The sequence below is a fragment of the Balaenoptera borealis genome (assembly GCF_965194805.1).
Source record: "Balaenoptera borealis genome assembly, chromosome: 13".
Lineage (NCBI taxonomy): Eukaryota > Metazoa > Chordata > Mammalia > Artiodactyla > Balaenopteridae > Balaenoptera > Balaenoptera borealis.
Genome location: NC_138870.1, coordinates 23,179,136 through 23,198,122, shown reverse-complemented (window position 1 = coordinate 23,198,122; position 18,987 = coordinate 23,179,136). Strand labels below are relative to the sequence as shown.

Here is an 18,987-nt window from a genome sequence, read left to right as displayed (position 1 = left end):
CAGATTCTCAACCACTGCGCCACCAGGGAAGCCCCCAGGGCCATATTAGCATCTGTGTTATGACTTCTTCCTGCCCCGGGAAATCTTTGTGAGGCAGCCTTTCCTCTAAATTACCGAGTAGATTTCTACATCTTATTTATGCCCTGCACATTTGCCATTCCCCGTGGGACCTGTATTTTGGAGACTGAAAATCCAAAAGAAGCTCATTATTTTCTGCTTTCTGTTAACTTATTCTGCCTGAAGGTAATAGAACTCAAGTAACTTATCTGCTGTTTGGAAGATGGTAAGAATGAAGAAGTAGAGAAAATAGTAGAGGAAAACATTGGCTAGTACTTCAAAACTGTATCCTACCTCATAACTTTCTACTGATTAATTCCCTAACAGAGTTCTGAAACACAGACTGGAATGGCATCTGAAACAGAATAAACCTCTTGATGAACACTGAATGATGCATACATGATCTCATATAATACATAGGAGCTCTTAAGAAATATTATATGCAACAAACAGAAATTACTTAGAATACAATTAGATTTATGGAGTCCATCTCTGCTATGATCTGGCTGTAGAATGCTAGGCTTCATCAATCGCTTTACTTTCTAAGCATAGAGTTTTCCATTTGTAAAGTGGAGATAATAGCCTCTACTTCACAATCTTTCTGTGGTAATTAAATCATGTTATATAATCAAGGTGATTCATGACAATCATTCAGTAAATTCTTATTTGTTCATTCATCCATCTATCCACTCATGTGGTCACCCTTTCTTTCATCAGGTATGCACGCCTTACTCCTCTACAGCAAGACTATAGACACAGTTAATGAACCTTTTGTGATATGTACAAATAGATCGTTGGATGGGTGTGACTGCCCTAGCCATTTATCTAGTCAGCTCTAGATGGAAGTCTTAAGTAAGATCAGTGAAGATAAGCCCTAGACTCACTATTCCCATGGATCTGATGAACGACGCTCACGACTAGGGCCTCCCCATTGCCCTTACCGGTTTCTAGTGAACAAGTTGTTTAGAGCAGAAATAGTGACTTATGGACAACAGTACCTCCTCACCTCTTCTCTAAATAAATGTTATCAATGATACTTTCCAGGCTTCACATAGAGAGTTGGATGAGATAAAATCTTAGATCCAGAGCAGAGTTCATAACTATTCTTTCTCTTTTAAGTGAAGTATAATTTTTATATGATAAAATGAACAGATCTTAAGTGTTCAATCCAGTGAGTTTTTGATAATGCTATACACCCATTTAACTACCACCCAAAACAAGAATTTAACATTTTTATCACCTCCCTCCACAATACTCTCATACCCCTTTCCAGTCAATTCTCCTGCCAATATGGCAGAATTTTTATTGTGAAAGCCCCCAAATGTTCTTAGGGATGTCTTCTATTTTATTTAGCATTTGAATTCTGACAACTTTCATCTGTTGGAAGTAAACTAGTGAGAGCCAACGTTTGCTGCATCATCTCAATACCCATAACTATTCTATGAGGTAGGAACTATTACTCCTTTCATTTTACAGATGAGAAAACTGAAGCTTAATGAGATAAAGTGAGTTTCCCAAAGGCCAAAAACCTCTTAAATGGCAGAGCTGGAATTTGAACTCAGATGGGCCTGATTCTAGAACTTAACTTTTATTTTCTTTTTAAAAAAGACACGTTTATTCAGCATCATGATCAGACTATTACATTTAGCAATCAACAGCATGGGTACAAGAACAAAACTAACCCAAAAAACTACATTAAAACCCTTCGTTGGAATGCTTTACACTTTCCACAGAACAGAAACTGAAATAACGTGTTATACAATTAGTCGCAAATACAGTCCTCGAGTTTTTTTGCCCATACACATGAGTATTGTCTAAAACATATCTTCTCTGTAGCAGCTAGGCCCTGCCACCGCTATCCTTGGCTGAGTTCACAAATCTGTTATAACCTGTAGCCTCCCTGTCACTTCTCTGGCTCTCTTCTCCTGCTAAGCTTTGTTTCCTGGAAGTAATTAAAACCTTCTGCCACTGCCATAGCTATTGCTGCTGCTGCTGGAACAGCCATAGCCACCTTGGTTTCGTGGTTTGGCAAAGTATTGGCCTCCGCCACCATAGGGACCAGATCTTCTGCCTCCAAAGCCTCCTCCATTCATGGGTCCAAAATTTGAAGATTGATCGTTATAATTGCCAAAATCATTGTAGCTTCTGCCACCTCCAAAATTGCTTCCATAATTACTGAATCCATTATAGCCATCCCTACTGCCACCATATCCACAACCACCATGGCTGCCACCAAAGCCACCTCAGCCACTGAAGTTTCCTCCATGGCCAAAGGTGTCATTCCCTCCAAAACCACCTCCAGAACCACCACCAAAGTTTCCAGAACCACTTCGACCTCTTTGGCTGGATGAAGCACTAGCCATCTCTTGCTTAGATAGGGCTTTCCTTACTTCACAGTTGAGGCCATTCACAGGGTGGTATTTCTGAATGACAGTCTTTTCTGCAGAGTCACGGTCATCAAAGGTTATGAAAGCAAAGCCTCTCTTTTCGCCACTGCCTCGGTCAGTCATGATTTCAATCATTTCAATTTTCCCCTGCTGTTCAAAACAATCTCTTAGGTGATGTTCTTCAGTGTCTTCTTTAATGCCACAAACAAAAATCTTTTTCACAGTTAAGTGGGCACGAGGTCTCTGAGAATCTTCTCTTGAGACGGCCCTCTTTGGCTCCATAACTCTTCCATCCGCCTTGTGTGGCCTTGCCTTCACGGCTGCATCCACTTCCTCCACAGTCGCGTACATGACGAACCTGAAGCCTCTGAAGCACTTGGTGTCTGGATCCCTCACTACCACACAGTCTGTGAGCGTTCCTCATTGCTCACAATGGCTCCTCAGACTCTCTTTCAAAGCTCAAACCTCCGATGAAGAGCTTCCACAGCTGTTCAGGCTCTTTGGGAGACTTTGACTTAGACATGACCTCGGTCGTGGCGGGGTGGGGGGATACTTTAACAATGCTTACTTGGCGGTGTCCACGGGCAGAAAGGCTAGAACTTGACTTTTATTTTATTTTTTTAAATTAAATTAAATTAAATTATTTATTTATTTATTTTTTGTCTGCCTTGGGTCTTCGTTGCTGCGCGGGCTTTCTCTAGTTGCAGTGAGCGGGGGCTACTCTTCGTTGCGGTGTGCAGGCTTCTCATTGTGGTGGCTTCTCTTGTTGCGGAGCACAGGTTCTAGGCGGGCAGGCTTCAGTAGTTGCAGCACGCGGGCTCAGTAATTGTGCCACGTGGGCTCTAGGGCTGGCAGGCTTCAGTAGTTGTGGTGCATGGGCTCAGTAGTTGTGGCTCGCGGGCTCTAGAGTGCAGGCTCAGTAGTTGCGGTGCACAGACGTAGTTGCTCTGTGGCATGTAGGATCTTCCCAGACCAGGGATCAAACCCATGTCCCCTGCACTGGCAGGCGGATTCTTAACCACTGCGTCACCAGGGAAGTCCCTAGAATTTGACTTTTAAACCACTATGCTAAAGAGCAGGTGCACCCTGAGGTTTAGCTAATGGTTGCAATTTTCCCATGTCTGGATTTTGTGCATCTGCTACTATGACAAAAGGAGAAAGAATAAGTTGGTTGACTTAATACCATCATACAGTGTAACTTCCATTTCCTTTATAATATCCTCACAAGCCTTGTTACCCTTTCATTAATTTGTGCCTGCAAGATTTTTACCAGTTGACTATTAAGAACCGTGATGGAGATCATGATAATGATGAGAATTACGAAAGTGAACATCTCAGAGCACTTACTACGTCTCAGGCACTGTGTGAAGCGCTGCACCTGAGTTTCCTTATTTAGTTCTCATAAGCACTTTCAGGTAGAATCTGTCATTAACATTTTTACAGACTAAAATTTTGAGCCTTTGAGAGCCTGAGTGACTTGCCCAGTGCTGCCCAGTTAAAAAGTTGGTAGAGCTGATTTTCAACCACTGCCATATACAGCCTCTTAATCCTCTATTTACGTCCTCAGTCCTGTTAATAAAGAATGGTCTTCATTCCTGCCCCAACAAGATTTCACCAGTATAAATATGCGAACGTGAACTCTGCCAGCTGGCACTCTTTTAGATAAGATCTTATTCGTCCTAAACACTTAAGTCCACCTGGTCTTCAAAAACTCGGAAAATAGCCAGGCTGGGCCTTGGCCAAGTTGTGAAGCAGAGGAAGTTTGTCTTGGGCATTTTATACTCCTCTACACTCTGCCATACCCTCTAAGTATCCTGTCAACCAAAGACTCCTCTAATTTTCCATTCCTGGAGCCCAAATCTTGCCAGAAGGACTGAGTTCTCCAGCCTCTGCCCGTTTACTTGCTGAGACTCCCTGACGCTCCTCCCGCTCCCACCTGCCCCAGCTTGTTGATTTCCCATCTGTATCTGAGTCAGTTTCCCGCCAGCTTTGCATCCAAGCCTATGCTAATGTCCTCATGGAGGGAGGCTGGCGGGAGGCCGTCCAGACACCCGAGGCTTTCTAGAGGTAGGACCCCTATCTATTTTGGCATCCAGAGTGCTGTGTCGTCCAGGACTGATAGGAAAGGAAGAGAGGGCAGCCTTAATGATAACAACAGCTAATCATATAGTATTTAATCTGTGCCCTGTACTGTTCTAAGTACTTTATACGTATTAATTTCTTTACTCCTTACAACAGTCCTATGAGGTATGTTAGTCAAGGCTCCAGCAAGAAATAGGAGGCACTCAGAGATGGAATTCTGAAGAGAATTCAAAGAAGGGACTATTTGCAGATGTGTAGGCAGATTTAAGGGAATCAATCAGGAATATTGAGGCTCACAGGAAACTAGCCGTAGTAGGAAGCCGTTCTTACTCCTAGGCCAAAATGGCAGTCGAGAAAATGGTGTAGTGAGGCCTGATGAGGAGCCATTCTAGAAAGAGCTGCTCTAAGGAGCCGATGGCAGCCATGGAGGGATGGGGCCAGAGCCCCAGTGGTCTGGGGTCGGGGGGAGCAGGGGAAGTGAACGTCTTGGGGGTTGGTGAGGCATTGGAGAAACTAGTGCTCTTACTCCTTCTGATTTCCTATTGGCTGAAACAACTAGAAGCCTGAGGTCAGGGGCGTCTGGGTGATACAGGCTTGACGTACCGGTCACCATGGAGCTCAGTACAGAGCACAAGGACAGAGAAAAACAAGTCCATGAAGAAACTGAAGCACAGAGAGGTTGAACAATGTGCCCAAAGTCACAGAATTAGGAAGTGGCAGCACTAGGTTCTGAACTGAGGCTGCCATGTCTGCCGTAGCATTGAGGCGTTCTCCCACACTTAACATAGCATCTTGCGGGTTCCAAAAATGCTCTCGGGCCCCATTCATCTGTTTAAAATGTCCTTGTACACAGTAGACCCCGAGCAGAAATTACTTCATGACAGGTTTGGGTGACACTGGTAGGCCTTGGCCAATTCAGCGGGTTAATGTTAGCTAACATGGTCAAGTTTATGAAACAGAAAGATCATGAAATATTTAGTAAGTTTGCCGGAAAACTGCTGAGAAGTTGGGGAGAATCATTTTGCCTCGGCTGAGGAGAAACTGAGACTTGTGGTTTCTGGGTGAGAGAAGTCAGTATGTACTCAATGTGAACAACTTCTGCAAAAAAAAAAAGCTACCCACCTGGGTTGAACCTGCTGGCGGCAGAACAACTGGTAGAAAATATACGCATCGCGTGGAGACATTTCCTGTGAAAGGAGGTACAGAAAAGCACTCTTTTGTGAAAAAGAGAATTCAAGAGAAATGAAGTGATTAGAATAAGTCCTTTTTACATTAAAGCAGTGAAGCTCTAATGATAGCCTTTTAGTGTTTATTTGATTTCTAATTAAGTTTTTGTTTTCTCCTTGGTAAAATTCGGCAGCAAGCTGAAGTGCACTTTTAATGGAGCCAGACAATAGTTTCTATGAAGAAAAAGGGTGAAGCTGGGAAAGAGGGAAGAGGCCCAGGATGATGCATTTAGAGGCACAAAAGTGTAAGAAAAATACTGGCTTTTCTTATGTAATTTAGCAACAAAATTGTGTAGCGTGTAATGGGGTACTATGGCTTGGCATTATCGCTATAATTTGAGAAAGAAAAGCAGTCTTTACAGACCCAACAGTTCTATGATAGAACTCTGTGAAAAGTAAATCAAATGTACTCAGCTTATAACCAAACCAAATGTTATAGACCCAGAGAATACTTTTTCCTACTAGACATTTTTCTCTCCTACTAGTTGTTCAAAAATTGTTCTTGTAAAATTCTATTAAGCTATTTGAAATGTGGAAGTTGGGCCTTAGGTAAGCAATCTTTATTTATCATAAAGATGGAATATAATTGCCTTAATTGTTATTCTTTCTAGAATTTAGCTATTTCTAAAAGCTGATTATTAATAATATTTATTATACAGCTGGTTTGTTTCAAGCCATAAATACTGGACACATATATAAATAGTCAAATAGACATGAAAAAGGCACTCCCCATCTTTCTTTCCTCTGGACTCTAGGTTTCTTAGGATGCTGTGGCAGGGGGCATGGGGCCATAGGGGTCATAAAAACTTGTCAGAGGGGACTCCATTTGAACAATGATTTCAGGAAAGGAGAGTCAAAAAGATAGTCTAATGTGTATGCATCCAACCCTTCAAAGGGCTGGGAACTTATACCCTCGCATCTGAAAGTAAAAACTAAAGCATCATCCAAATTATAAAATAGAAGATAGGGTTGAGTAATGTCCTTAAGAGTCCTAGAAATGGTTCACATTTAAAATACTGCTTAAACCCAAGGACATTTGTTTATAATTGTTACATAGAGCAAGTAGCCATGATTCTGGTTTGTAACCAGTGTGATCTACATTGTTTTCCAACCAGACTTATCTATGATTTGTCTAATGGACTGGAGAAATATATAAGGTATGCTGTGCAACTACTTTACTCTCATAGTTTAGGAGGTAGGGAAAGGAACACCTGTCTGTTGAGCTATGACAATATATCATCACTATCTACCTGTTAACTGTCCTCGACTTACGGCAGAACAGCGGAAAGGCAAAGTTATCCTTAATGGTGGTATAACAGCTAATCTACAGGCTGTAATTTACAATAGCGTTCCCCTGTAGGACTTGTGTACCTGCTGGTAAGGCGGGCATGCCTAAGGCATGTCCACCCTTTCCGTTCACCCAGGCACCCTTCACTGGGATTTGGGAATGATCCTTGGGAACGACATGTCCCCAGGCCCCAACCCATCCTTAACAGATAGCTGTCTTCCCAGCCCTGCAGTCCCCAATCCTTCCTGCATTCTCCTTGCTCTAACTGCCTGGGCCCTCCCTGCCATAAATAACCAGTGTCTCTAAGGAGAAGATGACACCCAGCATAGGGGATGGATGTTTCCAATTGTAAGAGACACACCTAAGGGAGCAATTTTAAAGTAGGGACGTTTCACATTAGATAAAAGACACTAATATTAGAAAATCAACATTTGCATTTCTCAGTTCAGTGCTAATTTTTCATTTATCTCTGCATGTCATGATTCCAACAAAGGCAAACTCAATGAAGTCAGTGTGATGAGAAACTGACATATTTAGCAGAGAATAAAATGTAAGTGGTTTCAGGACTGTCTTGATATTGAATCCTATCTATCTAATAAGAATATTGTAATTATATTGTGAAAGTCATTGTATTTTGCTTTATCTAGTCATTTTCTTATTGCTCCTTACTCTCCCTTTCATCTCTATAAACCCCTCAAAAAATAAGTTACTTTTGTTGAATCTTTACTATTTGCCAGAAACTGTGTAAGTTCTTTACATGTGTTAACATATTTCATGCTCACAACAACCCTGTGTTAATATCTCCCAGTTTACAGATGATAAAAACAAGAGTCAGAGAGGTTAATGTTCCCAAGGACACGCAACTAGTAAGAGAACAGGATTTTTTTTTTTATTTAATTTTTGTTTTATATTGGGGTATGGTTGATTTATGGTGTTGTGTTAGTTTCAGGTGTACAGCAAAGTGATTCAGTTATACATATACATATATCCATTCTTTTTTTTTTTTTAATGTTGAGTTTCTTTAGAAGTTTTTGTTTAAATTCCTCTACTTTTTTTTTTTTTAAATTATTTATGGCTGTGTTGGGTCTTCGTTTCTGTGCGAGGGCTTTCTCTAGTTGCGGCAAGTGGGGGCCACTCTTCATCGCGGTGCACGGGCCTCTCACTATCGCAGCCTCTCTTGTTGCGGAGCACAGGCTCCAGACGCGCAGGCTCAGTAATTGTGGCTCACGGGCGTAGTTGCTCCGCGGCATATGGGATCTTCCCAGACCAGGGCTCGAACCCGTGTCCCCTGCATTGGCAGGCAGATTCTCAACCACTGCGCCACCAGGGAAACCCCATATATCCATTCTTTTTCATATTCTTTTCCCATGTAGGTTATTACAGAATATTGAGTAGAGCTCCCTGTGCTATATAGTAGGTCTTTGTTGATTAGCTACTATAAAATATAGTAGTGTGTGTATGTTAATCCCAAGCTCCTAATTTATCCCTCCGCCCTGCAACTTTTCCCTTTGATAACCATAAGTTTGTTTTCTATGTCTGTGCGTCTGTTTCTGAGAACAGAATTTAGATCTCAGAGGGTCAGGTTCCAGAGTCTAAGCACTCAGCCACTAAGCCGAAGTGTCTCTGCATACTCTGGTGGTTTACACTAGAGAAATGGTTTGACTACTTCTCATCTTTCCTCTTTATGTATGGTGACTTACAAATGTAACTAATGGCCTGACAGTCCGTACATGTGTCCTCTTCACTTTCCTGCTTTGTGTCCTGACTCCTGTCTGTGTCCCTTATGTTCTTCCTGAGGTCACACCATCTGATTCCACAGTATTCTGAGCATACTATGAGGGGAAGCTCAGCAAGCTGGTGAGTGCACTGCTGATTACCCCACTCTCCAGATATTTGAACTTGTAGGAAATCTCATGTCAACCAGAGATACAGCGAAAAAGAAAGACCGGGTGTCCTGGATTCGAGCATTCTCTATAGATATTGGAAAAGAGGCTAGCCCTATAAGTTCCTAGCCCTCTTTAGATTGGCTGTAAAGTTGCGGCTTTCAAAGTTCTTGACCACAACTTACCATTAGAAATACATTTCTATTGCAACTCACAACACATATATTTACATACAAAGAACTGAAACAAAACATCATAAGACAACACTTACCTTTGCTATGTGATATGTGTTCTGAATGTTTCTATTCTATTCTATTTTTTTTTAAAGATGCTGGTTCAGATCCAGTAAATTGATTTCACAACCCATTAATGGGCCATGACTGGTAGATTAAAACACACCACAATAAAGAATTATTTCTAACTCAACATACAATGAATTTTCACTAATAATAGATTCAGACCAAAATATGGTTCATGCCTTGATTATCTGTGAAAAATTATGCAAATTATTTGTGTTTTCCTATGTTCCATATGCTTACCAGAGGTCAAAATGCCAGTAAGGGGGAGCATCATGTGAGAAAGATTTTAAGATTAGATGTATCTTTAAAATGCAAGGCAATCTTGAGAAAAAAGAACAAAGCTGGAGGTATCTCGTGCCCTGACTTCAAACTATACTACAAAGCTACAGTAATCAAAACAGTATGATACTGGCACAAAAACAGACACATAGATCAATGGAACAGAATAGAGAGCCCAGAAATAAACCCCTGCACCTATGATCAAAAGTAGGCAAGAATATACAATGGAGAAAAGACAGGCTCTTCTGTAAGTGGTGCTGGGAAAACCAGACAGCTACATGTAAAAGAATAAAATTAGAACAATTTTTTCACACCATATATAAAAACAAACTCAAAATGGATTAAAGACCTAAGTGGAAGGCCAGAAACCATAAAACTCCTAGAAGAAAACACAGGGCAGAATGTTCTTTGACGTAAATGATAGCAATATTATTTAGATCTGTCTCCTAAGGCAAAAGAAACAAAAGCAAAAATAAATGAGTGGGACATAATTAAACTTAAAAGCTTTTGCACAGCAAAGGAAACCACCAATAATATGAAAAGACAATCTATGAAATGGGAGAGAGTATTTGCAAAGGATATGACCAATAAGGGGTTAATATCCAAAATCTATAAACAGCACATACAACTCCATATCAAAAAACCAAACAACCTAATTAAAAAATGGGCAGAAGACCTGAATAGACAATTTTTCCAAAGAAGACATACAGATGGCCAACAGACACATGAAAAGATGCTCAACATTGTTAATGATCAGAGAAATGCAAATCAAAACCACAGTGAGGTATCACCTCACATCTGTCAGAATGGTTATCATCAAAAACTACAAAAATAACAAATGTTGGCTAGGATGTGAAGAAAAGCAAACCCTTGTACACTGTTGGTGGGAATGAAAATTGGTGCAGTCACTATGGAAATCAGTATAGAAGTTCCTCAAGTAACTCAAAATAGAATTATCATATGATCCATCAATTCCACTCCTGGGAATATATCCAAAGAAAATGAAGACACTAATTCAAAAGGTACATGCACATACATGTTCATAGCGCATTATTTACAGTTGCCAAGGTATAGAAGCAACCTAAGTGTCCATCAACAGACGAATGGATAAAGAAGATGTGGTATATATATATATATATGCAGTGGAGTATTACTCAGCCAAAAAAAGAATAAAATCCTGCCATTTGCAACAATGTGGATGGACCCAGAGTATATTATGCTTAGTGAAATAAGTCAGAGAGAGAAAGACAAATACTGTATGATGTCATTAATATGTGGAATCTAAAAATAAAACAAAAGAATGAGTATAACAGAACAGAAACAGACTCATAAAAATAGAGAACAAACTAGGGGTTAACAGAGGGGAAAGGGAAGGAGGGAGGGGCAATATAGGGGTGGGGTTTAAGAGATAAAAACTACTATGTATAAAATAAATAAGCAGCAAGGATATATTGTACAGCAGATGGAAATATAGCCACTGTTTTGTAATAACTTTAAATGGAGTTTAACCTATAAAAATATTGAATCACTATGTTGTTCACCTGAAACTAATATAATATTGTAAATCAACTATACTTCAATTTAAAAAAGATTGGCATATGGGGGTTGTAATTGTGTTTGATTGTACATGAAGGAGATTATGGCCTTTCCTGAATACATGCTAGCTAAGGTTAGCTCTACAGTGTTATTATAATCTTTTAAAATATTAAGATTTGGTCAGTTGCATAGTGGGGACAATTGGAAAAATTTGAATGTGGTTTAGGCCTTAGGGAACTATTGTTAATTTTATTAGGTGTGATGATGGTATTGCAGTTGTGTAGAAAAAATGTCCTTTATAGATGCTTATATTGAAGTGTTTATGGGTGATATGTCATGATGTCTATAATTTATCTTAAAATAAATGTTAACACCAACAAAAAAGACTGGGGACAGGCAGGTGGAAAAGTAGCCCCATACCTCAGCCAGCGGCAGCTGCAGCAGATGCTACCATTGTCCTGCTGCCACTTCTCCAATCTCCTCTGTAACTAAAACTCCAGTTGCTGGGGATGGGTAAGAAGGAGAAGGAGGGAACAAACTTCCATGGACCCACTGAGGGTTAGATGTTAAAAAAAATTGGTGTCATGCTTCTGGTTCCAGGATAGATGGATTAAGCGTGCTACTCCCTGTCTCTCCAACTGTGTGCAGCTATAAAACCTGAAAACCAGGCATGGAGCAGCTATCTGAGGACTCTGAAAAATAACTAGGACAGGCAGATTGGGGAATGAGAACAGAATTTGAAGTAACATGAAAATGGCAGTGAATTTACATATTTTAAAAATTCTAACATTGCCCAGCATGGATTCGAGACCATCTGAAACATGGAAGTGGACATGACTGTGGACAGAGAGAGCCCCAGAAACCTCTAGTTCAGGCACAAGGAACAGGAACGGAGACAAAGAGTTTCTAGATATAAAACCCAAAGGCACAATCTTTATTTATTTATTTTTATAAATTTATTTATATTTTATTTGTTTATTCTTGGCTGCGTTGGGTCTTCATTGCTGCACACGGGCTTTCTCTAGTCGTGGCGAGCGGGGGCTACTCTTTGTTGCTGTGCGCGGGGTTCTCATTGTAGTGTCTTCTCTTGTTGCGGAGCACGGGCTCTAGGCGCGCGAACTTCAGTAGCTGTGGCAAGTGGGCTCAGTAGTTGTGGCGCACGGGCTTAGTTGCTCTGCAACATGCGGGATCTTCCCGGACCAGGGATCAAACCCGTGTCCCCTGCATTGGCAGGGGATACTTAATCACTGTGCCACCAGGGAAGTCCCCAAAGGCACAATCTTTAGAAGAAAAACTTTGCCAATTAGACTTCATTAAAATGTAAAACTTTTGCTCTGTGAAAGATATTAGGAAGAGAATGAAAAGGCAAAGTACAGACAGGGAAATTTTTGTAAATCACATATTTGATAAAGGACTTTTATCCAGAAAATGATAAAGAACTTTCAAAATTAATAATGAGAAAACAAATAGCCCCTCCACCCCAAAAGAATAAAAGACTTGAGTAGACACTTAAGAGGGTGTATGGAAGGCAAATAAGCACATGAGAAATGCTCAACATCTTTAGTCATTAGGGAAGTGAAAATTAAGGCTGCAGTGAGAAACCACTAAACACGTATTAGAATGGCTAAAACAAAAGATGCTGACAGTAGCTAGTGCTATCAAAGATGTGGAGCAACTAGAACTCGAAATTGCTGGTGAGAATTTAACATAGTATCACCACGCTGGAAAACCGGTTGGCAGTTTCTTATAAAGTTAAACATGGTTACTATATGACACAGCAATACCTCTAATGGGCGTATGCCCTAGAGAAATGAAAACTAACATTCACACAAAACCTGTACATGAATGTTTATATCATAATAATTAAATTAATCAATTAAATAAATAAAATTTAACAAAATATTAATTAATATTACTATATCATAGTAGAATATAATTTCGTAATTGCCAAAAACTGGAAACAACACAAATGTCCTTCAACAAGTAAATGGATAAACAGACTACTGCATTCATATACTGGAATACTAGTCATGCAACAATGTGGGTAAATCTAAAAGAAATTGTGCTGTGTTACAAGATGCTAGCCTTAATAGGCTAATATTATATAATTGCATTTATATGACATTCTTTTTATTTATTTATTTATTTATTTATTTATTTTTGGCTGTGTTGGGTCTTCGTTTCTGCGTGAGGGCTTTCTCCAGTTGCGGCAAGCGGGGGCCACTCTTCATCGCGGTGCGTGGGCCTCTCACTATCGCGGCCTCTCTTGTTGCAGAGCACAGGCTCCAGATGCGCAGGCTCAGTAATTGTGGCTCACGGGCCCAGTTGCTCCGTGGCATGTGGGATCTTCCCAGGCCAGGGCTCGAACCCGTGTCCCCTGCATCGGCAGGCGGACTCTCAACCACTGCACCACCAGGGAAGCCCCTATATGACATTCTTGAAAAGACAAATTTATAGTGATAGAGAACAAATTGGTGGTTGCCAGGAGTTACAGGCAGGGGGAGGATATGACTGCAAAGGGATACCATGAGGGAATTTGGGGGAGGTAAATAAAGAATTCTATATCCTGACTGTGGTGGTGATTTTATGACTTGATACATGGGTTAGTTTTATGTTGGTTTAAAAATAAAAATTAAAAAAGCTGAAACAAAAGTGACAAAATTCTAACAACTGTTAATCTACGGAATGTCTCCTCTGTATGTTTGAAAATTTTCAAAGTAAAAAGTAAAAGGAAACAGATTTATTCAGTCAAAACACCATTTTACAATGCAGCAGGGCACATTGATTAAGAAATCAGTTTCTAATTTCAGATTTTTAGTTTTCAGGTCCTAGTTCTACAATCAACTAGTTATGTGACCTGAAGCAACTAAACTATCTGAAACCTCAGTTTCTTAATCTGTAAAAAGGGATAATACTAGTATCTATCTCTTAGAGTTTTTATAAGGACTGAGTTAATAATATGTGTATTTAGTAAACACCAGTAGTTGTTATCTATTACTGTTGTTACTTTATTATCCCAAGCTCATGATGTAAACAGGATCTTTTGAATATTGAATTATGGACTGATTTAATAAAAGTCTATGTCTCTAAATATTTTATTCTAAAACAAATCAAACAAAATACAGAACATTAAGATATTTTTCTACTATTCTATAAATTCTTTTCTTGGTTTCCTTTCATTCTCAGGGGGATAAAAATGTCATTAAGAAGTACCTGGACACCATATTGATAATTGTTATTTTCTAGGTCATAATTGGTATCCTAATATTTTAGAAAATCTACAAGAAAGAGAGTTAAAGTTAGTCAATATAATTTTTAAAGGTAAGCCATGTACAGATATTCTGATAGTTCTTAAATATTGTAAAAGAATTTATTAAGCATTAATACTAATCAGACTGAAGCCTATGAATGCATCATTGCTCCAAAATTCTAGATTATATTAGTAAAGTAGGGATTTATGAGCACCTAGAAAAGAAAGCTGTGGTCACCAGAAACCAGCACAGATTCACAAGGAGCAAGTTCATTGGATTGACTTTATCGCCTTCTTTGATAACATTACTATCAAGGAAGTGTGGACCAGTTCAAGCCCTTTGTGAAAGTCTCATGATATTCTTTTGGATACAATTGAAAAATATAGGTTGAATGAAATACCAGGTCATTGTTAAACAATGGTTTCCAGAATCTGGAGGGAGGTACATCTTTCTTGGTTTTCCCCTTTGTCCTACGCTATTACACATTTTATCGGTGATTTGATTAATGATACAGAAAGAAATGCTCATAAAAACATCAGTAGATTCCATAAAACTTGGATATCAGAATTAGGTTTTAGTAATTTCTTGATAGTTGAAGGGATGAGATGAAGCAAGCAGAATAAAATTGATGTAGATGATTGTTAAGGTTCTGTTCATTCATCCAGAAAATCAACCATATAAATGTGATATGGAGATTTGTTACAATATATATAAGCAAAACCTATATTGCCTAAGCTAAATATGAGTACATTAGCTTCTCTATTGCTGCTATATAAAAATTATCACAGGGCTTCCCTGGTGGCGCAGTGGTTGAGAGCCTGCCTGCCAATGCAGGGGACATGGGTTCGAGCCCTGGTCTGGGAAGATCCCACATGCCGTGGAGCAACTGGGCCCGTGAGCCACAACTACTGAGCCTGCGCGTCTGGAGCCTGTGCTCCGCAACAAGAGAGGCCGCGATAGTGAGAGGCCCGTGCACCGCGATGAAGAGTGGCTCCCGCTTGCCGCAACTAGAGAAAGCTCTCTCACAGAAACGAAGACCCAACACAGCCAAAATAAAATAAAATAAAATAAAATAAATTAAAAAAAAATTATCACAAATTTAGTGGCTTAAGCTCTATTTACAATAGCCAGGACATGGAAGCAACCTATGTGTCCATCATCGGATGAATGGATAAAGAAGATGTGGCACATATATACAATGGAATATTACTCAGCCATAACAAGAAAGGAAATTGAGTTATTTGTAGTGAGGTGGATGGAGTTAGAGTCTGTCATTCACAGTGAAGTAAGTCAGAAAGAGAAAAACAAATACAGTATGCTAACACATATATATGGAATCTAAGGAGAAAAAAAAAAAAGGTCATGAAGAACCTAGTGGCAAGAAGGGAATAAAGACACAGACCTACTAGAGAATGGACTTGAGGATATGGGGAGGGGGAAGGGTAAGATGTGACAAAGTGAGAGAGTGGCATAGACATATATACACTACCAAAAGTAAAATAGATAGCTAGTAGGAAGCAACTGCATAGTACAGGGAGATCAGCTCTGTGCTTTGTGACCACCTAGAGGGGTGGGATAGGGAGGGTGAGAGGGAGGGAGATGCAAGAGGGAAGAGATATGGGGACATATGTATATGTATAACTGATTCACTTTGTTATAAAGCAGAAACTAACACACCATTGTAAAGCAATTATACTCCAATAAAGATGTTAAAAAAAAATTTAGTGGCTTAAAGGAACACAAATTTATTCTCTTACAGTTTTAGAGGTCAGAAGTCTAAAATGGTTTAGCAATGCTGCATTTCTTCTGGGGGCTCTAGGGAAGAATTTGTTTCATGCCTTTTCCAGCTTCTATAAGCTGCCCACGGTGCTTGGCCTGTGGCCGTGCATCACTCAGATCACTACTTCTGTTGTCACATCTCCTTCTCTGAATCTGGTCATCCTGCCTCCTTATTGTGATTACACTGGGCCCACCAAGGTAATCCAGGACAATTTCCCCTTTTCAAGATCCTTAACTTAATTGTATCTGCGAAGTCCTTTTTGCCATGTAAGGTAACACATTCACAGGCTCCAGGGTTTAGGATGTGGACATCCTTGGAGAACCATTATTCAGCCTTTTGCAATGATGTTATTGCCAAAAGGTATGAGATCATTGGAGGTGTTAATATTTTGAATAAAAGTTTATTTTGATCATATTTAATAAATACATTGATAATATAGAAAACTATAAAAATAATATAATACTTCAAATGAAAGAGGTTATAGTTTTATTCTACTCTTCCTTACCAGAGAATATGTAGAAAATTAAGTTCAGCTCCTGATACCATACATTAAAATACAGTCAAACAGGGGCACAATCAAAGACATATTGTGAGAGGATATAAGAATGAGGAAATAGAATAAGAAATTAGAGATGTCTACTGGAGAAAGAGGGTTGGGGAGTATAGCATAGCTATCTTCCCTCTTTGAGACGATAGCATATGGAATAAGCATTAGAGTTGTTATGAAAATTTTTAATGGGACAAACTAAAGAAAGAGCTGGCCACATCAGGGAAACATTTCAGTTCAATGGAAGGAAGAGCCATTCGATCTGGAATGGGTTCCCTTGAGAGCTATTGAGTTTTCTTTCACTGGAGACTCTCATGTATGGACTCTCTATGATTTATATAAAAGCAATGCAAACATATGGAGAGTACCGAGCCAGATAAATTTCAATGCCCCTCCCATATTTCAAGTTCCATGATTCCAATGACTAAATATCTGTCCCTTCTTGAGGAAAGGAGAGAGAAATATAGCCAGAGCACAAGAGCCAGTGAGCAAATAAAGCCTTTGTAATGGTCTGAATGGGCTGTTTTGATGACTGATAGATTTATGGTGGAATAATTTCCTCTGTTTGTCCTGTAATGAGTGTTTGTACCTTGAGTTTGCAACAACCTTCTTGCCCTGTGAACATTTCCAGATGGATTTCAAAGGAAGGAAATGGTTTTGCTTAAGTGACAATTAACAGAATTCCTGCTGATTAATTTTTTTTCTGTATTATTTTCATCACAGGCAAAAAGGTAGCTATTTGTTTCAGTTATAAACCTAAAATCTTATCATTTTAAGATAAAAGTTTACATTTACTTTATTTACACAGCATATGATTTCCTTAATGCTTAAACTTTTTATGGACCCTTTTCTTCTGAACACAGAAATACAAAATTTATTCCTAACACCCTTTCACAGCAAGTGTTATTTGTATTAATCTATTCATTTTCCATCTTACAAATAAGAATTTTTCTAATAAGTTCCCCTCTCTCTTTCTGATTATTTAACATGTTTTCCTCTCTATTTTAACCTTCTCACTTTCTCCCACTTCTTCTCTCTCCTCATCCCATTTCATTGAGAAAAAAAGGCATTGAGTCATGCTCTCTGATTATCCCATGAACGATACTATGAACATACCTATTTCTGCACCCATTTTCTTCCTCTTTCCTTCTGTTTCAATGAAAGAAATGTTCCTCCTTTTTTTAAAATTAAAAGCAATTTTTGATGAAGGTAAAAGAAAGGCTAAGTTCTATGTCTGTGAAGAGTCAGGGGATGTCATGGTAGAGAAGAACTGACCACTTATGAGCAATAAATGAGAACGAGGCTTATTTTTGTTCCCATAAAAAGAGAAAAATAAAATGATTTCAGAATTCCTGCTGAGCCACCTAAAATTTGGTTGCATTCAGCTGGTGACATTGAGACAATCAATCCACAAGCATTTACTGCCTTTTTCCTCGTCATACACAGTAAACTTCTAAGTTTGGAGGCAGGTGTATTAAAAAATGGGCAGAGGACCTCAATAAACATTTTTCCAAAGAAGACATACAGATGGCCAATGGGCACATGAAAAGATGCTCAACATCATTAATCATCAGGGAAATGCAAATCAAAACCACAATGAGATATCACCTCACAGCTGTCAGAATGGCTATCATCAAAAAGAATGTAGGCTTCCCTGGTGGCGCAGTGGTTGAGAATCTGCCTGCCAATGCAGGGGACACTGGTTCGAGCCCTGGTCTGGGAAGATCCCACATGCCGTGGGGCAACTAAGCCCATGAGCCACAACTACTGAGCCTGCACGTCTGGAGCCTGTGCTCCGTAACGGGAGAGGCCGCGACAGTGAGAGGCCCGCGCACCACGATGAAGAGTGGCCCCCGCTCGCCGCAACTGGAGAAAGCCCTAGCACAGAAATGAAGACCCAACACAGCCAAAAATAAATAAATAAATAAAATTTTAAAAAAAAGAATACAAATAACAAGAGGTAGCAAGGGTGTGGAGAAAAGGAAACCTTCGTGCACTATTGGTGGGAATGTAAATTGGTGCAGCCACTATAGAAAAAACAGTATGGAAATTCCTCAAAAAACTCAAAATAGAACTACCATATCATCCAGCAATTCCACTTCATACAGTATATATCAGAAGAAAACAAAAACACTAATCAGAAAAGGTATATGGACCCTTATGTTCATTGCAGTATTATTTTCAATAGCCAAGATATGGAACCAACCTAAGGGGCCATTAAGAGATGAATGGATAAAGAAGTGGTATACATAGACAATGGAATATTACTCAGCCATAAAAAAGAATGTAGGGCTTCCCTGGTGGCGCAGTGGTTGAGAATCTGCCTGCCAATGCAGGGGACACGGGTTCGAGCCCTGGTCTGGGAAGATCCC

At 39.6% G+C, this 18,987-nt stretch overlaps 1 pseudogene across 1 annotated transcript; it reads right to left on the bottom strand.

The window, feature by feature from the left end:
- Nucleotides 1-1,183: 1,183 nt before the first annotated feature.
- Nucleotides 1,184-18,898, bottom strand: LOC309609968 (heterogeneous nuclear ribonucleoprotein A1-like 3 pseudogene; annotated as a pseudogene). Its single transcript has one exon. The product of its transcript is annotated as a heterogeneous nuclear ribonucleoprotein A1-like 3 pseudogene (transcript).
- Between the last annotated feature and the right edge of the window lie 89 nt (nucleotides 18,899-18,987).